General features: G+C 51.5%; 1 protein-coding gene across 1 annotated transcript in view; it reads left to right on the forward strand.

Annotated features, from left to right (window-relative positions):
- The first annotated feature begins 12,613 nt into the window (after positions 1-12,613).
- The window catches only part of ADD2 (adducin 2), a 161,423-nt gene continuing 152,151 nt past the window's right edge, over positions 12,614-21,885 (forward strand). Inside the window, exon 1 of the mRNA XM_038747162.1 lies at positions 12,614-12,777. The gene's annotated coding sequence lies outside the window, so the exon portion shown is untranslated. The remainder of the gene's footprint in view (positions 12,778-21,885) is intronic.

Genomic DNA, 21,885 nt, shown 5'->3' on the forward strand with positions numbered 1-21,885 from the left:
ACCCCACTGCGCCTGCGCGAACCGCCCCCCGAGCCGCGACTGCGTCTGCGCGAACCGCCCCCCGAGCCGCGACTGCGCCTGCGCGATCCGCCCCGACAGCCGGGTCCCGCCCCCCGAGCAGCTACTGCGCCTGCGCGATCCGCTACGGTTGCCGAGTCTTGCCCCCCGCTGAGCCGCGACTGCGCCTGCGCGATCCGCCTCCAGGTGCCGCGTCTTGCCCCCCTCTGAGCCGCGACTGCGCCTGCGCGATCTGCCTCGGGTGCCGCGACTGCGCCTGCGCGATTCACCCCGGCTCGGGCCCCTCCCTCCCTGGGAACTGGGTTCCGCCCACCCTCATCCCCGAGCAGCGACTGCGCCTGCGCGATTTATCCCCTCCCGAATCCTCCTCTCCCTCGGAGTTAGGGTCCGCTCCCCAAGCCATGACTGCGCCTGCGCGACCCGCCCCGAGCGGTGGGTTTTGCCCCCTCCCACCCGAGCCGCGACTACGCCTGCGCAGTTCACCGCCCGCTGGCGCCCCGCCCACACCCGAGCAGTGACTGCGCCTGCGCAGTTCAATCAATCAATCAATCGTATTTATTGAGCGCTTACTGTGTGCAGGGCACTGTACTAAGCGCTTGGGAAGTCCAAGTTGGCAACATATGGAGACAGTCCCTACCCAACAGCGGGCTCACAGTCTAGAAGGGGGAGAGAGAGAACAAAACCAAGAATATTAACAAAATAAAATAAATACAATAGATATGTACAAGTAAAATAAATAGAGTAATAAATTCATTGATTCATTCAATCGTATTTATTGAGCGCTTACTGTGTGCAGAGCACTGTACTAAGCGCTTGGGAAGTACAAGTTGGCAACATATAGAGACAGTCCCTAACCAACAGCGGGCTCACAGTCTAGAAGGGGGAGACAGAGAACAAAACCAAACATATTAACAAAATAAAATAAATAGAATAGATGTACAAGTAAAATAGAGTAATAAATATGTACAAACATTCTAGAGAAGCAGCTTGGCTCAGTGGAAAGATCCCGGGCTTTGGAGTCAGAGGTCATGGGTTGAAATCCCGGCTCTGCCAACTGTCAGCTGTGTGACTTTGGGCAAGTCACTTCACTTCTCTGAGCCTCAGTTACCTCATCTGTAAAATGGGTACTAAGATTGTGAGCCTCACATGTGACAACCTGATCATCTTGTATCCTCCCCAGCGCTTAGAACAGTGCTTTGCACATAGTAAGCACTTAACAAATACCAAAAATTATTACATATGTTTAGGATCTGAAATCTGAATCTGAATGCTTCTCGAGTTTCTCAAAGGGACAACTGAATAATCAAAACAGGAATTCTCAAGTAAAATAAATAGAGTAATCAATATGAACAAACATATATACATATATACAGGTGCTGCGGGTGAAGGGCAGAAGGTAGGACGGGGCGATGGAGAAGGGGACGAGGGGGAGAGGAAGGAGGGGGCTCAGTCTGGGAAGGCCTCCTGGAGGAGGTGAGCTCTCAGTAGGGCCTTGAAGGGAGGCCCGCTCTGTGAGCCCACTGTTGGGTAGGGACTGTTTCTATATGTTGCCAACTTGTACTTCCCAAGCGCTTAGTACAGTGCTCTGCACACAGTAAGCGCTCAATAAATACGATTGATTGATTGATTGATTCCTGGAAGCCGGCCTCCCCCGACCAGCCGCAGCTGCGCTTGCGCAGTTCACCGCCGCCCGAACCCCGCCTCCCTGGGAGCCGGGTTCTGCCCCTCCCCAAGCCGTGACTGCGCCTGCGCTATCCGCCCCCCCCCCTTCCCCGAGCTTGGTAGCGCCCCAGACCCGACCGTAGGGACTGCGGCTGCGCAATCCACCCCCGCCCGAGCCGCTACTGCGGTTGCGCGACCCAATCCCACCCGGTCGCCTAGTGACGCGCCTGTAGTTCGACTGCGCCTGCGCGATCTCCCCCCCTCCCCGGGAGCTGGGTCCCGGCCTCGAGGCGCGCCTGCGCATGCGCTATTCGACCTCTCAATCAATCAATCAATCGTATTTATTGAGCGCTTACTGTGTGCAGAGCACTGGACTAAGCGCTTGGGAAGTCCAAGTTGGCAACATATAGAGACAGTCCCTACCCAACAGTGGGCTCACAGTCTAAAAGGAGGAGACAGAGAACAAAACCAAACATACTAACAAAATAAAATAAATAGAATAGATATGTACAAGTATAATAAATAAATAAATAGAGTAATAAATATGTACAAACATATATACGTATATACAGGTGCTGGGTGGAAGGAAAGGAGGTAAGATGAGAGGGATGGAGAGGGGGACGAGGGGGAGAGGAAGGAGGGGGCTCAGTCTGGGAAGGCCTCCTCTTCCTCTCCGTTCCCCTACATTCATTAATTCATTCAATCTCATTTATTGAGCGCTTACTGTGTGGAGAACACTGTACTAAGCGCTTCTTCTAGACTGTGAGCCTGCCTTCTAGACCGTGAGCCTGCTGTTGGGTAGGGACTGTCTCTATGTGTTGCCGACTTGCACTTCCCAAGCGCTTAGTACAGTGCTCTGCACACAGTAAGCGCTCAATAAATACAATTGATTGATTGATTGATTGGGAAGTACAAACTGGCAACGTCTAGAGACGGTCCCTACCCAACAACGGGCTCACAGTCTAGAAGGGGGAGACGGACAACAAAACAAAACATATGGACAGGTGTCAAGTCGTCAGAACAAATAGAATTAAAGCTAAACGCACATCATTAACAAAATGAATAGAATAGTAAATATGTGCAGGTAAAATAGAGTAATAAATCTGCACAAATATATACAGGTGCCGTGGGGAGGGGAAGGAGGTAGGGCGGGGGGGATGGGGAGGAGGAGAGGAAAAAGGGGGCTCAGTCTGGGAAGGCCTCCTGGAGGAGGTGAGCTCTCATTAGGGCTTTGAAGGGAGGAAGAGACCTAGCTTGGCAGATGAGCGGAGGGAGGGCATTCTGGGCCAGAGGGAGGACGTGGGCCGGGGGTCGACGGTGGGATGGGCGAGAATGAGGCCCAGTGAGGAGGTGAGCAGCAGCAGAGGGGCAGAGGGTACGGGTTGGGCTGGAGAAGGACAGTAGGGAGGGGAGAGAGAAGGGGGCCAGGGAATGGAGAGCACTGAAGCCAAAAGTGAAGAGTTTTTACCTGATGTGTAGGTTGACTGGTAGCCAGTGGAGATTTTTGAGGAGAGGAATAACATGCCCAGAGTGTTTCTGCACAAAGATAATCCGGGCAGCAGAGTGAAGTATAGACTGAAGAGACTGGAGAGACAGTAGGATGGGAGGTCAGAGAGGAGGCTGACGCAGTAATCCAGTCAGGATAAGATGAGAGATTGAACCAGCAAGGTAGCGGTTTGGATGGAAAGGGCGGATCTTGGCGATTTTGTAGTGGTGAGACCGGGTTGTGGATGTCCCAGACTTGCATCTCCTCCTGCCTTCAGGGACTCTCCATCTGGATGTCTGCCCACCACCTAAAACTCAACATGTCCCAGACGGAGCTCCTTATCTTCCCCCCCAAACCCTGTCCACTCCCTGACTTTCTCTTCACTGTGGATGGCACTACCATCCTTCCCGTCTCACAGGCCCGCAACCTTGGTGTCATCCTCGACTCTGCCCTCTCATTCGCCCCACATATCCAATCCGTCACCAAAACCTGCCAGTCTCACCTCCATAACATCTCCAAGATCCGCTCTTTCCTCTCCATCCAAACCGCTACCTTGCTGGTTCAATCTCTCATCCTATCCCGACTGGATGACTGCACTTGCCTCCTTTCTGATCTCCCATCCTCCTGTCTCTCCCTGCTTCAGTCTGTACTTCACTCTGCTGCCCAGATTATCTTTGTATAAAAGGCTCTGGGCATGTCACTCCCCTCCTCAAAAATCTCCAGTGACTGCCTGTCAACCTAGGAATCAAGCAAAAACTCTTCACTCTCGGCTTCAAGGCTGTCCATCACCTCGCCCCCTCCTTCCTCACCTCCCTTCTGTCCTTCTCCAGCCCAGCCTGGACCCTCCACTCCTCTGCCGCTGCTCACCTCCTCAGTGGGCCTCATTCTCGCCCGTCCCACCATCGACCACTGGCCCACATCATCATCATCATCAATCGTATTTATTGAGCGCTTACTATGTGCAGAGCACTGTACTAAGCGCTTGGGAAGCAGAAACTCCTCACCCTGGGCTTCAAGGCTGTCCATCACCTCGCCCCCTCCTACCTCACCTCCCTTCTCTCCTTCTACTGCCCAGCCCGCACCCTCCGCTCCTCCACCACTAATCTCCTCACTGTACCTCGCTCTCGCCTGTCCCGCCATCGACCCCCGGCCCACGTCATCCCCCGGGCCTGGAATGCCCTCCCTCTGCCCATCCGCCAAGCTAGCTCTCTTCCTCCCTTCAAGGCCCTGCTGAGAGCTCACCTCCTCCAGGAGGCCTTCCCAGATTGAGCCCCTTCTTTCCTCTCCCCCTCTCCATCCCCCCGCCTTACCGCCTTCCCCTTATTTGTACATATCTATTCTATTTATTTTATTTTGTTAGCATGTTTGGTTCTGTTCTCTGTCTCCCCCTTTTAGACTGTGAGCCCACTGTTGGGTAGGGACTGTCTCTATGTGATGCCAATTTGTACTTCCCAAGCGCTTAGTACAGTGCTCTGCACATAGTAAGCGCTCAATAAATACGATTGATTGATTGATTGATTGATTGGGAAGTACAAATTGACAACATATAGAGACAGTCCCTACCCAACAGTGGGCCCTGGCCTGCCTTCCCTCCACACAACCACCAAACTAGCTCTCTTCCTCCCTTCAAAACCCTACTGAGAGCTCACCTCCTCCAGGAGGCCTTCCCAAACTGAGCCCCCCTTTTCCCCTCCTCCTCCTCTCCTCCCCATTGCCCCCCCCCACCCTACTCCTTTCCCCTCCCCACAGCACTTGTGTATATTTGTACACATTTATTGCTCTATTAATTTTATTAATCATGTGTATATAGCTATAATTCTATTCTGATCGTATTGACATCTGTACTTGTTTTGTTGTCTGTCTCCCCCTTCTAGACTGTGAGCTAGTTGTTGGGTAGGGACCGTCTCTATCTGTTGCCGATTTGTGCTTCCCAAGTGCTTAGTACAGTGCTGTGCATACAGTAAGCGCTCAATAAATATGATTGAATGAATGAATGCCCGCATCATTCTTCGGCAAAAGCGTTCAGAACATGTCATCCCCGCCCTCAAAACACTCCAGTGGTTGCCCATCCACCTCTGTATCAAACAAAAACTCCTCACCCTTGGCTTCAAAGCTGTCCACCACGTTGCCCCCTCCTACCTCACCCGGCTACTCTCCTTCTCCAGCCCAGCCCGCACACTCTGCTCCTCTGCTGCCACTCACCTCCTCCCTGGGCCTCCATTTCCCCTGTGTTGCCACTGACCCCTGGCCCACGTCTTGCTTCTGGCCTGGAACACCCTTCATTCATTCAATCGTATTTATTGAGTGCTTACTACGTGCAGAGCACTGTACTAAGCACTTGGAAAGAACAATACCACAATAGAGACAATCCCTGCCCAAAATGGGCTCACAGTCTCCCCTCTTAAAAGCCTTACTGAAGACCCACCTCCTTCAAGAGGCCTTCCCAGACTAAGCCCCACTTTTCCTCATCTCCTAGTCCGTTCTGCATTACCCTGATTCGCTCCCTTTCCTCTTCCCCCCCTCCCGGCCCCACAGCACTTATGTACAGATCTATCTTTATTTATTAGTTTATATTGATGTCAGTTTACTTGAACTGATGTCTGTCTCCTCTCTCTAGACTGTGAGCTTGTTGTGGGCAGGGATTGTCTCTATTGCTGTATTGGGCTCGTGAGAAGCAGCGTGGCTCAGTGGGAAGAGCGCGGGGTTTGGAGTCAGAGGTTATGGTTTCAAATCCCGGGTCCGCCAATTGTCAGCTGTGTGACTTTGGGCAAGTCACTTAACTTCTCTGGGCCTCAGTTACCTCATCTGTAAAATGGGGATGAAGACTGTGAGCTCCCCCTTGGGACAACCTGATCACCTTGTAACCTCCCCAGCACTTAGAACAGTGCTTTGCGCATAGTAATTGCTTAATAAGTGCCATCATTATCATCGTTTCCAAACACCTAGTCCTGTGCTCAGCACACAGTAATCACTCTGCTCCTAGACTGAGCTCCCCCTTTTTTTCTCCTCCTCCCCTCCCCATCGCCCCTCCCTCTGCTCTACCCTCTTCCCCTCCCCACAGCACTTGTATATATTTGTACATATTCATTACTCTATTTATTTTATTCATTATTAATAGAGAAAATAAAATACTCTATTTTATTAATGATGTACACATAGCTATAATTATATTTATCTATTCTGATCATATTGACACCTGTCTACTTAGAAAAACAGCGTGGTTCAATGGAGAGAGCACGGGCTTGGGAGTCAGAGATTGTGGGTTCAAATCCCGTCTCCGCCAACTGTCAGCTGTGTGACCTTGGGCAAGTGACTTCACTTCTCTGGGCCTCAGTTACCTCATCTGTAAAATGTGGATGGAGACTGTGGGCCCCACGGGGGACAACCTGATCGTCTTGCATTCATTCATTCAATCGTATTTATCGAGCGCTTACTGTGTGCGGAGCACTGTACTAAGCGCTTGGGAAGTACAATTTAGCAACGTATAGAGACGGTCATTCATTCACTCAATCGTATTTATTGAGCGCTTACTGTGTGTAGAGCACTGGACTAAGCGCTTGGGAAGTACAAGTTTGCAACATATAGAGACGGTTCCCTACCCAACAGCGGGCTCACAGTCCCCGGCGCTTAGAACAGTGCTTTGCACATAGTAAGCGCTTAACAAATGCTATTATTGTTATTATTACATTACTTGTTTTGTTTTGTTGTCTGTCTCCCCCTTCTAGACTGTGACTGTTGGGTAGGGACCGTCTCTGTTGACGATTTATACGTCCCAAGCGCTTAGTCCAGCGCTCTGCACAGAGTAAGCGCTCAATAAATACGATTGAATGAATGAATGGATGAGTAAGCGCTCAGTAAATACGATCCCTCCCTCTGCCCATCCGCCAAGCTAGCTCTCTTCTTCCCTTCAAGGCCCTACTGAGAGCTCACCTCCTCCAGGAGGCCTTCCCAGACTGAGCCCCTTCCTTCCTCTCCCCCCTCGTCTCCCTCTCCATCCCCCGTCTTACCTCCTTCCCTTCCCCACAGCACCTGTGTATATGTATATATGTTTGTACATATTTATTACTCTATTTATTTGTTTAATTTACTTGTACCTATCTATTCTATTTATTTTATTTTGTTAGTATGTTTGGTTTTGTTCTCTGTCTCCCCCTTTTAGACTGTGAGCCCACTGTTGGGTAGGGACCGTCTCTATATGTTGCCAACTTGTACTTCCCAAGCGCTTAGTCCAGTGCTCTGCACACAGTAAGCGCTCAATAAATACGATTGATGATGATGATTGATTGAATGAATGAATGAATGAATGAATGAATGTCCCCCTTGCCGCCCTTAGCGGTTACGGCGCTGCACCGGCCGTGAGCGGCCACTAGAGGGCGCCACTGGCGACCGTCATTCAGTCCCCACCGTCGCTCGCGGCGGCGGAGCTGCATTGCCCGTAGGCGGCCACTAGAGGGCGCCCCGGGCGGCCTGCAATCAGCTGTCATCGCCGCTCGCGGCGGGGGGCTGCACAGGCCTCGGGAGACCACTAGAGGGCGCGCCGGCCAGCCTGCAGTCAGCTCTCAATCAATTAATCAATCAATCAATCAATCGTATTTATTGAGCGCTTACTTTGTGCAGAGCACTGTTCTAAGCGCTTGGGAAGTCCAAGTTGGCAACGTATAGAGACGGTCCCTGCCCAACAGTGGGCTCGCAGTCTAAAAGGGGGAGACAGAGAACAAAACCAAACATACCAACAAAATAAAATAAATAGAATAGATATGTACAAGCAAAATAAATAAATAAAGTCATAAATATGTACAAACATATATACATATATACAGGTGCTGTGGGGAAGGGAAGGAGGTAAGATGGGGGGGATGGAGCTCTCAAGGCCCTGCTGAGAGCTCACCTCCTCCAAGAGGCCTTCCCAGACTGAGCCCCTTCCTTCCTCTCCCCCTCGTCCCCCTCTCCATCCCTCCCTTCTTACCTCCTTCCCTTTCCCACAGCACCTGTATATATGTTTGTACATATTTATTAGTCTATTTATTCATTTATTTATTTTATTTGTACCTATCTATTCTATTTATTTTATTTTGTTAGTATGTTTGGTTTTGTTCTCTGTCTCCCCCTTTTAGACTGTGAGCCCACTGTTGGGTAGGGACTGTCTCTATATGTTGCCAATTTGTGCTTCCCAAGCGCTTAGTACAGTGCTCTGCACATAGTAAGCGCTCAATAAATACGATTGATTGATTGATTGGTTGATTGAGGGGGGAGCTCTCGTTGCCGCTACGGCGTCGGGGCTGCAGGGGCGGCGGGCGGCCGGTAGAGGGCGCGCCGGGCAGCCTGCCATCGGTCTCCCTTGCCACTAGCTGCGGCGGGCGGCCGGTAGAGGGCGCGCCGGGCAGCCTGCAATCGGTTTTCGTTGCCGCTCGCGGTGGCGGGGGCTGCACGGATCGTGTGCAGCCGGTAGAGGGCGCGCCGGGCAGCCTGCAATCAGCTCTCATTGCCGCCAGCGGCGTCGGGGCTTCAGAGGCGGCGGGCGGCCGGTAGAGGGCGAGCAGGGAGCCTGCAATCAGTTTCCCTTGCTGCTGTTCATTCATTCATTCAACCTTATCTATTGAGCGCTTACTGTGTGCAGAACACTGCACTAAGCGCTTGGGAAGTACACGTTGGCAACACATAGAGACAGTCCCTACCCAACAGTGGGCTTTTATTTTACTTGTACCTATCTATTCTATTTATTTTATTTTGTTAGTATGTTTGGTTTTGTTCTCTGTCTCCCCCTTCTAGACTGTGAGCCCACTGTTGGGTAGGGACTGTCTCTGTATGTTGCCAGCTTGTACTTCCCAAGCGCTTAGTACAGGGCTCTGCACACAGTAAGCGCTCAATAAATACGATTGATTGATTGGGCTCAAGCGGCGACGGGCGGCCGTTAGAGGGCGCGCCGGACAGCCTGCAATCAGCTCTCATTGCCGCTCGCGGCGGCGGGGCTGCAGGGGCGGCGGGCGGCCGGTAGAGGGCGCGCCGGCTCTCGCTCCATCCCTTCTCCCCTCCTTAACTTCCATCTTCAACCGCTCACTCTCCACTGGTTCTTTCCCCTCTGCCTTCAAACATGCCCACGTCTCTCCCGTCCTAAAAAAACCCTCTCTTGACCCCACCTCACCTTCTAGTTATCGCCCCATCTCCCTCCTACCATTCCTTTCCAAACTCCTTGAACGAGTTGTCTACACGCGCTGCCCAGAATTCCTCAACACCAACTCTCCCCTCGACGCCCTCCAGTCTGGCTTCCGTCCCCTACATTCCACGGAAACCGCCCTCTCAAAGGTCACCAATGACCTCCTGCTTGCCAAATCCAACGGCTCATACTCCCGTCCTAATCCTCCTCGACCTCTCAGCTGCCTTTGACACTGTGGCCCACCCCCTTCTCCTCAACACGCTATCTGACCTTGGCTTCACAGACTCCGTCCTCTCCTGGTTCTCCTCTTACCTCTCCGGTCGTTCTTTCTCAGCCTCTTTTGCAGGCTCCTCCTCCCCCTCCCATCCCCTTACTGTGGGGGTTCCCCAAGGTTCAGTGCTTGGTCCACTTCTGTTCTCGATCTACACTCACTCCCTTGGTGACCTCATTCGCTCCCACGGCTTCAACTATCATCTCTCCGCTGATGACACCCAGATCTCCATCTCTGCCCCTGCTCTCTCCCCCTCTCTCCAGGCTCGCATCTCCTCCTGCCTTCAGGACATCTCCATCTGGATGTCTGCCCACCACCTAAAGCTCAACATGTCGAAGACTGAACTCCTTGTCTTCCCTCCCAAACACTGCCCTCTCCCTGACTTTCTCATCACTGTTGACAGCACTACCATCCTTCCCATCTCACAAGCCCGCAACCTTGGTGTCATCCTCGACTCTGCTCTCTCATTCACCCCTCACATCCAAGCCGTCACCAAAACCTGCCGGTCTCAGCTCCGCAACATTGCCAAGATCCGCCCTTTCCTCTCCATCCATACCACGACCCTGCTCGTTCAAGCTCTCATCCTATCCCGTCTGGACTACTGCATCAGCCTTCTCTCTGATCTCCCATCCTCGTGTCTCTCTCCACTTCAATCCACACTTCATGCTGCTGCCCGGATTATCTTTGTCCAGAAACGCTCTGGGCATGTTACTCCCCTCCTCAAAAATCTCCAGTGGCTACCAATCAATCTGTGCATCAGGCAGAAACTCCTCACCCTGGGCTTCAAGGCTGTCCATCCATCCATCCATCCCCTGGCCCCCTCCTACCTCAGCTCCCTTCTGTCCTTCTCCAGCCCAGCCCGCACCCTCCGCTCCTCCGCCGCTAATCTCCTCACCGTTAGGCCTCGTTCTCGCCTGTCCCGCCATCGACCCCCGGCCCACGTCAACCCCTTGCCTGGAATGCCCTCCCTCAGCCCATCCGCCAAGCTCGCTCTCTTCCTCCCTTCAAGGCCCTACTGAGAGCTCACCTCCTCCAGGAGGCCTTCCCACACTGAGCCCCTTCCTTCCTCTCCCCCTTGTCCCCCTCTCCATCCCCCATCTTACCTCCTTCCCTTCCCCACATCACCTGTATATACGTATATATGTTTGTACATATTTATTACTCTATTTATTTATTTATTTATTTTACTTGTACCTATCTATTCTATTTACTTTATTTTGTTAGTATGTTTGGTTTTGTTCTCTGTCTCCCCCTTTCAGACTGTGAGCCCACTGTTGGGTGGGACCGTCTCTATATGTTGCCAATTTGTACTTCCCAAGTGCTTAGTACAGTGCTCTGCACATAGTTAGCGCTCAATAAATACGATTGATGATGATGCAGTCAGCTCGCATTGCCGCTCGCGGCGGCGGGGCTGCACGGGCCGAGTGCAGCCGTTAGAGGGCGCACCGGGCAGCCCGCAATCAGCTCTCATTGCCGCTCGCGGCGGCGGGTCTGCACGGACCGTGTGCGGCCGTTAGAGGGCGCACCGGGCAGCCCGCAATCAGCTCTCATTGTCGCTCGCGGCGGCGGGTCTGCACGGACCGTGTGCGGCCGTTAGAGGGCGCACTGGGCAGCCCGCAATCCGCTCTCTTTGCCGCTCGCGGCGGCGGGGCCGCAGGAGCCGCGTGCGGCCGTTAGAGGGCGCGCAAGGAGCCCGCAATCAGCCCTCATCGCCGGTCGCGGCGTCGGGGCTGTAGGGGCGCCGGGCGGCCGGTAGAGGGCGCGCCGGGAGCCCTCAATCCGCTCTCGTTGCGCTCGCGGCGGCGGGGCTGCAGGAGCTGTGTGCGGCCGTTAGAGGGCGCTCAGGGAGCCCGCAATCAGCCCTCATTGGCGGTGGCGGCGTCGGGGCTGCAGGGTGGTCGGGCGGCCGGCAGGGGGCGCGTCGGCGGCGCCGTCGTGGTTCCGGAGCGGAGCCTTTTGTCCGGGGGGCGGGGCGGGGCGGGGCGGGGCGGAGCGGAGCAGACCTCGCCCCTGCAGCGGTTCATTCATTCATGCATTCAAACATTGATGCATGCACGCAGGCAGGCAGGCACGCCTGCATTCCCGCCCGCAGCGGAGCCGTGGTGCTGATTGAGCGCTTACCGCGCTGTGCGTGCAGCCGCAGCCGCCTCCTGCAACGGCTGCAGGGGAGGCTCGGGGGCCGCCTCTGCTGCTGCTCTCCTCCTCCCCTCCTCCTCCTCCTCCGCCGGCCGGCTCTGCTGTCCGTCTCCGCTCCGCCGACCTCCCCTGCTGTCCGTCTCTGCCGGCCTCCCCCTCTGCCGGTCTCCTCCGCTGTCCATCCCCCCTGGCCTCCTCTGCCGGCCTCCTCCCCTCTTCTGGTCTCCTCTGCCGCCCGTCTCTGCTGACCTCCTCCTCCTCCTCCTCCTCCGCTGTCCATCCCCCTGGCCTCCTCTGCCGGCCTCCCCTCTTCTGGTCTCCTCTGCCGGCCTCCACCTCTGCTGGCCTCCTCCTCTGCTGTCCGTCTCTGCCGGCCTCCTCCTCTATTGTCCACCTCTGCTGGCCTCCTCCTCTCTTCTGGTCTCCTCTGCTGTCCGTCCCTGCTGGCCTCCTCCTCCCCCTCCTCCTCTACTGTCCATCCCTCCAGGCCTCCTCCCTCCTCTTCCTCCTCCTCCTCCTCTGCTGTCCATCCCTCCAGGCCTCCTCCTCCTCCTCCTCCGCTGTCCATCCCTCCAGGCCTCCTCCTCCTCCTCCTCTGCTGTCCATCCCTTCAGGCCTCCTCCTCCTCCTTCTTTGCTGTCTGTCCCTGCTGGCCTCCTCCTCCTCCTCCTCCTCCTCCTCCTCCTCCTCCTCCTCTGCTGTCCATCCCTCCAGGCCTCCTCCTCCTCCTTCTTTGCTGTCTGTCCCTGCTGGCCTCCTCCTCCTCCTCCTCCTCCTCTGCTATCCATCCCCTCTTCTGGCCTCCCCTTCTGGCCTCCTCCTCTATTGTCCACCTCTGCCGGCCTCCTCCTCTTCTGGTCTCCTCTGCTGTCCGTCTCTGCTGGCCTCCTCCTCCTCCTCCTCCGCTGTCCACCTCTCCTGGCCTCCTCCGCCGGCCTCCCCTCTTCTGGTCTCCTCTGCTGTCCATCTCTGCTGGCCTCCCGAGCTGTCCTCCTCCGTCCAGCCTCGCTTTTCCCAGCTCGTCCGGAGGGACCAGGATGCTCTGAAGAGGTAAGGGGTCTGGGGGCTTTGGGGGGCCTGGGGGGGGGTCTCCAGGGGTGTCCCCCCCTCTCCCCCCCCCCCGTCCGCATCCCCATCCCGGGCTGCTTTGATGTTGCCTTTTAGACTGTGAGCCCACTGTTGGGTAGGGACTGTCTCTATACGTTGCCAATTTGTACTTCCCAAGCGCTTAGTACAGTGCTCTGCACATAGTAAGCGCTCAACAAATACGATTGATGATGATGATGTCTCCCCCCCATCCTTCCTTCCTCCGCCCTTCTCCCTCCTTGGCCACATCGCCTTTCCAAAGAACAACAAATACGATTATTATTACTACTGATAAGAAGAAGCGCTTAGTACAGCGCCCTGCACACAGTAAACGCTTATTAAGTACGATTGAATGAATGAACGGGTCCCCGTGGGCATTCTTGGCACCAGCCGGCCCCCCCCCCCCCCCCCCGCCCATGGCTGTTGATTTAATAATAATGATAATAATAACAATAATAATGGTACTTGTTCAGTGCTTACTGCGTGCCAGGCACTGTACTAAGCCCTGGGGTGGATCCAAGCTGATCGGGTTGGACACAGTCCCCGTCCCACGTGGGGCTCACAGTCTCAATCCCCATTTGACTGACGAGGGAACTGAGGCCCAGAGAATAATAACAATAATTAATAATAATAATGGTATTTGTTAAGCGCTTAGTATGTGCCAAGCATTGGGGTAGCTACAAGGTTCTCGGGGTGGACACAGCCCCCGTCCCACGTGGGGCTCACTGTCTCCATCCCCATTTTCCAGATGAGGGAACTGAGGCCCAGAGAAGTGACGAGATTTGCCCGTGGTCAGACAGCAGACAAGTGGCGGAACCAGGATTAGAACCCATGACTCTCAGGCCCGGGCTCTAGCCATTACACCATGCTGCGGTTTTCTTTCTCTCTTCCCACTTTGCTCTGCCCGCTGTTGCCAGAGCCAAATATTTGTCCTGCAGCAAATAATAGTAATGATGGTATTTGTTAAGAGCTTACTACGTGCCAGTCACTGTACTAAGCGCTGCCAACCACCCAACTGCTCTTTCCCCGCTCCCCAAGCCACATTCATGGCTGGCTCTGCAGGTTCCCCGGACACTCCTGGGGGGCAGAGAGCGCACTGACCAACTCTTGTTGAATTGGACTCTCCCAACCACTTAATACAGTGCTCTGCACATAATAACAACAATAATAATTATTATGGCATTTGTTAAGCGCTTACTATGTGCCAGACACTGTACTAAGCCCTGGGGTGGGTACAAGCAAATCGGGTTGGACACGGTCCCTGTCCCCCGTGAGGTTCACAGTCTCCATCCCCATTTTCCAGATGAGGGAACTGAGGCCCAGAGAAGTGAAGCGACTTGCCCAGGGTCACGCAGCAGACAAGTGGCGGAGCCGGGATTAGAACCCATGACCTTCTGACTCCTAGGCCAGGCTGCTTCTCTAGTAAGCACTCAATAAATACCACTAGTTGAGTGATTGATTAACTGTTACGGGCAAGAAACGTATCCACCGACTCTGTTCTGTTGGACTGTTCTATAAGTACCGTGCTAAGCGCTTAATACAGCGCTCTGCACACAGTAAGTGCTCAATAAATGCGATTGAATGAATGGACTCTCCCAAGCGCTTGATTCAGTGCTCACAGTGAATGCTCAATAAAGACCATGGACTGATGGATCGGCTGGGAATCATCTCAGGGAATCTTTGGCCACTTCAAAAGGACAGAGCACCTTTTCCTGGCCTTTCATTCATTCATTCAATTGTATGTATTGAGCGCTTACCGTGTGCAGAGCACTGGACTAAGCGCTTGGGAAGTACAAATCGGCAACAGATAGAGACGGTCCCTACCCAACAACGGGCTCACGGTCTAGAAGGGGGGAGACAGACAACAAAACAAAACGAGTAGATGGGTGTCAATACTAACAGAATAAATAGAACGATAGCTATATAGATATCGTTAATAAAATCAATAGAGTAATAAATAAGTACAAATATACACACTCTATGGCCTTGGCCCTGAAAGAAGGATTTAGAGACAGACCTGCAAAATTTGTGCGCAACACCTAAATACAACTAACTAGGCAGGCTGCCCTGTGGTTGGTTGTTTGTGTGGTATTCGATGTTGTTTTTGTGTTTATTATGGCCGTGTGTTTCCATACGCATCCGTCGACGACCCCCTCCATAGGCATTGCGCCTAATTATTAACTGCGTGTTTCAATATCCTGAGCGTCTCATACAGTGCCTTGCCCCAGTCGGCGTTTAACACAAATCCAGGGGCTCTCAGCTCATCGTGGGCAGGGACTGCGTCTTCCCACCCTGTTGGATTGGACTCTCCCAAACGCTCAGTACAGTGCTCTGCACACAGTAAGGGCCTAATAAATACCATCGATTGATGGATAAGATTGAGGGAAGGGTTCATGTCTATCACAGCGTCTTCTCCAAAGCGCTTAGGGCAGCGCTCTGCACACTGTAAAGTGCAAAATAAATAGCACTGGTCGATGCCTGGGTGTTTTCACTGTTGTAAGAATGGAAAAATCGGTGCTAACGAAGGGATATTTTCCCACCAGACTACCCTGAAGGGAATTACGGCCTGTCACGGATGAGGGGGATTTTTGGGTGTGTCCAAAAGGCCAAAGAAAAAGTTCTTTTAATGAATTCCCCCTCCTCCCCCCAAATTGTGGATTCCGCATTCTGTCATCCATCCCTCACATACATATCACCCTCAGAGTTGATTTCGTGATTTTTCTGCATTATCGAAATGGAATTTTTCCTTTCCAGAGTCCAATCGCTTTTATTCTTACTCTGCAAACTGGCCTCTCTAACAAGCACCGACAATACAGTCGCCCAGGGAAAAGCAAAAAAAAAAAAAAGCAGAAAAAGCAAACGCCACTGGGGTGGTGGCCCTGGAGGCCGAAATCATCGGGGGGCTTCTGGGGGGATTACTGAGTTCTGAAATTGTTTTAAGTTTAGCCCCAAATCTCCGGTTCGCCTCGCCTGGAGAGAACAGCTCCAGTCTGTTGCAAGTCACTGCTCATCGCCTAAATCCAGTTCAGGTGGCAAAATAAAGAAGTGGGGCCGGTTTCTGGTTTCATGTGTGAATTCACTTTGACAATTGATATTTGAATAAATGGGCAAACTACCGGGCTACTGAATGCTGGACAGTTTTTGTGTGTGGCCAAGCCACTTTATTGAACAATGGGATCCGCCCTTCTCCCTCCCTCCCTCTCTCTCCTCCCCCTCTTCTTCTCTTTCCCACCCACAACCCCTCAACCCTTAAGTACGTATCTTTAAACGATATATTATAAATTACTTATTCATTCAGACGAATGCCCCTCTCCCCCTCTAGACTGTCAGCTCGTTATGGAAAGAGAACGTGTCTGCTAATTCTGTTGTATTGTGCTCTCCCAAGCGCTTAGTACAGCACTCTGAATATGATAAGCTATTCTATTTATTTATTTTATTTTGTTAGTATGTTCGGTTTTGTTCTCTGTCTCCCCCTTTTAGACTGTGAGCCCAATGTTGGGTAGGGACTGTCTCTATATGTTGCCAATTTGTACTTCCCAAGAGCTTAGTACAGTGCTCTGCACATAGTAAGCGCTCAATAAATACGATTGATGATGATGATGATAAGCGCTCAGTAAATACCATTGATGGATTTCCCTCCCTTTCTTTCTGACTTTCCCTTCCCTTTTCCCTCCTTTCTCTCTTTCCCTCCCTCTCCCTGTCTCTCCCTTCCACCCTCCCTTTCTCTCTTACTCTTTCCCTCTCTCTCTGTCTCGGTTTCACCTTCTCCCTCTCTCTTCTGTCATTCATTCAATCGTATTTACTGAGCGCTTACTGTGTGCAGAGCACTGTACTAAGCGCTTGGGAAGTACAAGGTGGCAACATATAGAGACGGTCCCTACCCAACAACAGGCTCACCGTCTCTCTCCTCCTCCCTCTTCCTCCCTCCTTCTATTCCTCTCATTCATTCAATCGTATTCATTGAGCACTTTCTATGTGCAGAGCACTGTACTAAGCGCTTGGGAAGTACAAGGTGGCAACATATAGAGACGGTCCCTACTGAACAACAGGCTCACCATCTCTCTCCTCCTCCCTCTTCCTCCCTCCTTCTAGTCTTCTCATTCATTCAATCGTATTCATTGAGCACTTTCTTTGTGCAGAGCACTGTACTGAGCGCTTGGGAGAGTACGATGGAACGGTAAATGGACACATTACCTGACCACAATGAACTGACGGTCTAGAAGGGGAGTTAAGACATTAATCTAAATAAATAAATGAGAGATGTGGAGATGAGTGCTGTGGGAGGGGAGAGAGCAAAGGGAGCAAGTCAGAGTGATGCAGAAGGGAGTGGGAGAAGTTGAAATCAATCAATCGTATTTATTGAGCGCTTACTGTGTGCAGAGCACTGTACTAAGCGCTTGGGAAGTACAAGTTGGCAACATATAGAGACAGTCCCTACCCAACAGTGGGCTCACAGAGGGGGCTTAGTCTGGGAAGGCCTCTTGGAGGAGATGGGCCTTCGATAAGGCTTCGAAGGCAGGGAAAGTCATTGTCTGAGGGATTTGAGGAGGGACAGCATTCCGGGCCGGAGGCAGGACGTGGGCCGGGGGTCAGTGATGAGATAATAATAATAATGATGCCATTTATTAAGCGCTTACTATGTGCAAAGCACCGTTCTAAGCACTGGGGAGGTTACAGGGTGATCAGGTTGTCCCACGGGGGGCCTCACAGCCTTAATCCCCATTTTCCAGATGAGGGAACCGAGGCCCAGAGAAGTGAAGTTGACTTCATCATCATCAATCGTATTTATTGAGCGCTTACTGTGTGCAGAGCATTGTACTAAGCGCTTGGGAAGTACAGATTGGCAACATAAAAAGTCAAAAGTCACACAGCTGACAGTTGGCGGAGCCGGGATTTGAACCTGCGACCTCTGACTCCAAAGCCCGGGCTCTTTCCACTGAGCCACGCCACTTCTCATTTGGTAATTAATTTGGTAGCCGTTTGGATGGAGGGGAAAGGGAGGATTTTAGCGACGTTGGGAAGGTGGGACCGACAGGATTTAGTGATGGATCGAATAGGTGGATAGAATCGGAGCGAGAAGTCAAGGATGACACCAAGATTATGGGCTCGTGAGACAGGAAGGGAAAGTCAGCTACAGTGATGGGAAAGTCAGGGGGAGGATGGGGTTCATTCATTCATTCAATAATATTTATTGAGCGCTTACTGCGGGACTAAGCGCTTGGAAAGTACAATTCAGCAATAGACAATAGACAATCCCTGCCCACACCGGGCTTACCATCTAGAACGGGGGTTGGGGGGAGACACATCAAAACAAGTAAACAGGCAGCAGCGGTGAGAGGCAGCGTGGCTCAGTGGAAAGAGCGCGGTCTTTGGAGTCAGTGGTTATGGGTTCGAATCCCAGCTCCGCCACATGTCTGCTATGTGACCTTGGGCAAGTCACTTCACTTCTCTGTGCCTCAGTTCCCTCATCTGTAAAATGGGGATTAAGACTGTGAACCCCAGCGTGGGACAACCTGATCATCTTGTATCCCCCCAGCGCTTAGAACAGTGCTTTGCACATAGTAAGCGCTGAACAAATGCCATAATTATTATTATTATTATTATCAGTATAAATAAATAGAATTATAAATATGTACATATATATATACACAAGGGCTGTGGGGCAGGGAGAGTGGAGTAGAGCAAAGGGAGTGAGTCGAGGCAATGCGGAGGGGAAGCTGAGGAAAAGGGAGGGGGCTGGGGGGCTTAGTCTGGGAAAACTAGGGGAAAAAAGGGTTTGGGTGAGAAGATAAGCTCCGTTTTGGACATACCTCCCTTTCTCTCTCCCGTCCTCTCTCTTTCCTTCCCTCTCTGTCTCTCCCCGCTTTTCCTCTCTCTTTCCCTCTGCCTCTCTTTCCTTCTTCTCTTTCTCCTTCTCTCTCTTTCTCCCCCTTCCCCTCCTCCTTGCCTCTTCTAGGCAAATTAGGGACTCTTCCATTTGCAGTTTGAAATCAATTCTCCTCTGAGTTTTGTTTTTTTTCCCCAGGTTGCCCCCGGGGCTATTGGAGCCCTTCTTCTGTAAAATACTGTAAAATATTTACTGTAAAATATTTTGGAGCCGTCTCCCTCCACTGCTAGATTGACAACTTCTTGAGGGCAGTGATCATGTTTTTAGACTGTGAGCCAACTGTTGGGTAGGGACTGTCTCTATATGTTGCCAACTTGTACTTCCCAAGCGCTTAGTACAGTGCTCTGCACACAGTAAGTGCTCAATAAATACGATTGATGACGACTGATGATGATCATGTCCACCATACCTAGACTGTGAGCCCGTTGTTGGATAGGGGTTGTCTCTGTTGCCAAATTGTACTGTCCAAGCGCTTACTACAGTGCTCTGCACGCAGTAAGCGCTCAATCAATCCGATGCAATGAATCTGTATTGTGCTTTTCCAGGTGTTCAGTACAGTGCTCTGCACACGGTAGACTGAAAGAAGCTCGAGGGCAGAGACGGTGGCAACTGGCTCTATCATACTCACCCAAGGGCTCAGTACAGTGCTCTGCACACAGTAGACGGTCAGTCAGGCAATCATATTTATGTTGCCAACTTGTACTTCCCAAGCGCTTAGTACAGTGCTCTGCACACAGTAAGCGCTCAATAAATACGATTGATTGATTGATTGAGCGCTTACTGCTTGCGGAGCACTGTACTAAGCTCTTGGGAGAGGACAATAGAACAATATTGTCGATTGATTGATCGAAGCAGTTAGTACAGTGCTCTGCACACAGGAAGTGCTCAATAAATAGCAGTGATTGATTGAGTAATAACAATGGTATTTGTTAAGCACTTAGTGTGTGCCAAGCACTATTCTAAGCACTGGAGTAAATACCCTTCTAGACTGTGAGCCTGTTGTTGGATAGGGACCGTCTCTATATGTTGCTGACTTGTACTTCCCAAGCGCTTAGTCCAGTGCTCTGCACACAGTAAGCGCTCAATAAATACAATTGAATGAATGAATGAACTAATCCGCGTTGCTTCTTATTTATTGAGCACTTACTATGTGCAGAGCACTGTACTATGCATTTACTAACAGAAGCAGCGTGGCTCATTGGAAAGAGCCCGGGCTTTGGAGTCAGAGGTCATGGGTTCAAATCCCAGCTCTGCCAATTGTCAGCTGTGTGACTTTGGGCAGATCACTTCACTTCTTTGTGTCTCAGTGACCTCATCTGTAAAATGGGGATGAAGACTGTGAGCCCCCTGTGGGACAACCTGATCATCTTGTAACCTCCCCAGCGCTTAGAACAGTGCTTTGCACATAGCAAGCGCTTAATAAATGCCATCATTATTATTTGGGCGAATCCAATACAACAACAACCATGAGCACCAACTGAGCACCCCCAAAGTGCCAGAATGGTTTCCCCTCTTGAGCTGTAATGTGATGGCATTTTATCAAGCCGTGGAAGATATATTTTGGAAAACCAGAGTCCTTTGATCCGGACTGGCCTGAGTCTAAATGTCAATGGCCAATTCCACCTTCTAAATCACTGACTGCCCTTTCGGCTAAAAGCGGAGTCCCAGAATAATTGTTTTTGATGCTCTTAAAAAGAGCCTGGGCTGGAGATTCAGAGGACATGGGTTCTCATTCCCCTTCTGCCACATGTCTGCTGTATGACCTAGAGCAAGTCACCTCACTTCTCTGGGGACCTGGGTTATCTATTTATTTATTTATTTATTTTACTCGTACATATCTATTCTATTTATTTTATTTTGTTAGTATGTTTGGTTTTGTTCTTTGTCTCCCCCTTTTAGACTGTGAGCCCACTGTTGGGTAGGGACTGTCTCTATATGTTGCCAACTTGTACTTCCCAAGTGCTTAGTCCAGTGCTCTGCACACAGTAAGCGCTCAATAAATACGATTGATTGATTGATTCTAATCCCGGCTCCACCACCTGTCTGCTGTGTGGCCTTGGTCAAGTGACTTCACTTCTCTGGGCCTCAGTTCCCTCATCGACACGCCCATTTCCTGCCCACAGTGAGTTTGCAGGGCACGTGTCTACTGAATCTGTCATATTGAAGATACGCTTAGCGTGCTTAGAACAGTGCCCAGCGCTTAGAACAGTGCTTTGCACATAGTAAGCGCTTCATAAATGCCATCATCATTATTATTATTGAACTCTCCCAAACATTTAGGACAGTACTGTACATGCAGAAGGCGATCAATAAATACACTTGATTGTGGGATGGATTGATGGGTTGAGTGATTTTTCCCAGGATCCCACAGGAGGAGGTCACGGGCAGAACGGAGATTAGGACTCTTATGTTGCCAACTTGTACTTCCCAAGCGCTTAGTACAGTGCTCTGCACACAGTAAGCGCTCAATAAATACGATTGAATGAATGAATGAATGACTCTTTCCACTGGACAAAAATGGGGGTCCTTCGTCATTAGTTTGTCAACGTTTCTTGGCCGGGGGAGGCGGGGCTTTGCCAAGGTTTTCCTTGTTGCCCACCTCTTTGGGAATTTTACTTCCTGGGAGTGTAAGAGCTGGGGAACTCACCTCCTCCCTGCCAGGCGAGGGGCAGTTAGTTGCATGGCCTAGTGGATAGAGCCCGGGCCTAGGAGCTCAGAAGGTCCTGGGTTCTAATTCTGGCTCCACCCCTTGCCTGGTGTGTGACCTTGGGCAAGTCAATCAATCACTCGTATTTATTGAGCGCTTACTGTGTGCAGAGCACTGTACTAAAGTCATTTTATTTATTTCCATTGATGCTCGTCTCCCCTGCCCCAGACTGTAAGATCATTGTGGGCAGGGAATAATCATAATAATAAGAATGATGGTATTTAAGTGCTTACTATATGCAAAGCACTGTTCTAAGCACTGGGGGGGGAATATAAGGTGATCAGGTTGTCCCACGTGGGGCTCACAATCTTCATCCCCATTTTATAGATGAGGGAACTGAGGCCCAGAGAAGTGAAGTGACTTGCCCAAAGTCACACGGCTGGCAAGTGGCGGAATGTCACTGTTTATTGCAGCACTGTACTTTCCTAAGCACTTAGTACAGTGCTCTGCACACATTAAGTGCTCAGTGAATACGATT

This window comes from Tachyglossus aculeatus, chromosome 5 (genome assembly GCF_015852505.1).
Source record: "Tachyglossus aculeatus isolate mTacAcu1 chromosome 5, mTacAcu1.pri, whole genome shotgun sequence".
NCBI classification, from domain to species: domain Eukaryota; kingdom Metazoa; phylum Chordata; class Mammalia; order Monotremata; family Tachyglossidae; genus Tachyglossus; species Tachyglossus aculeatus.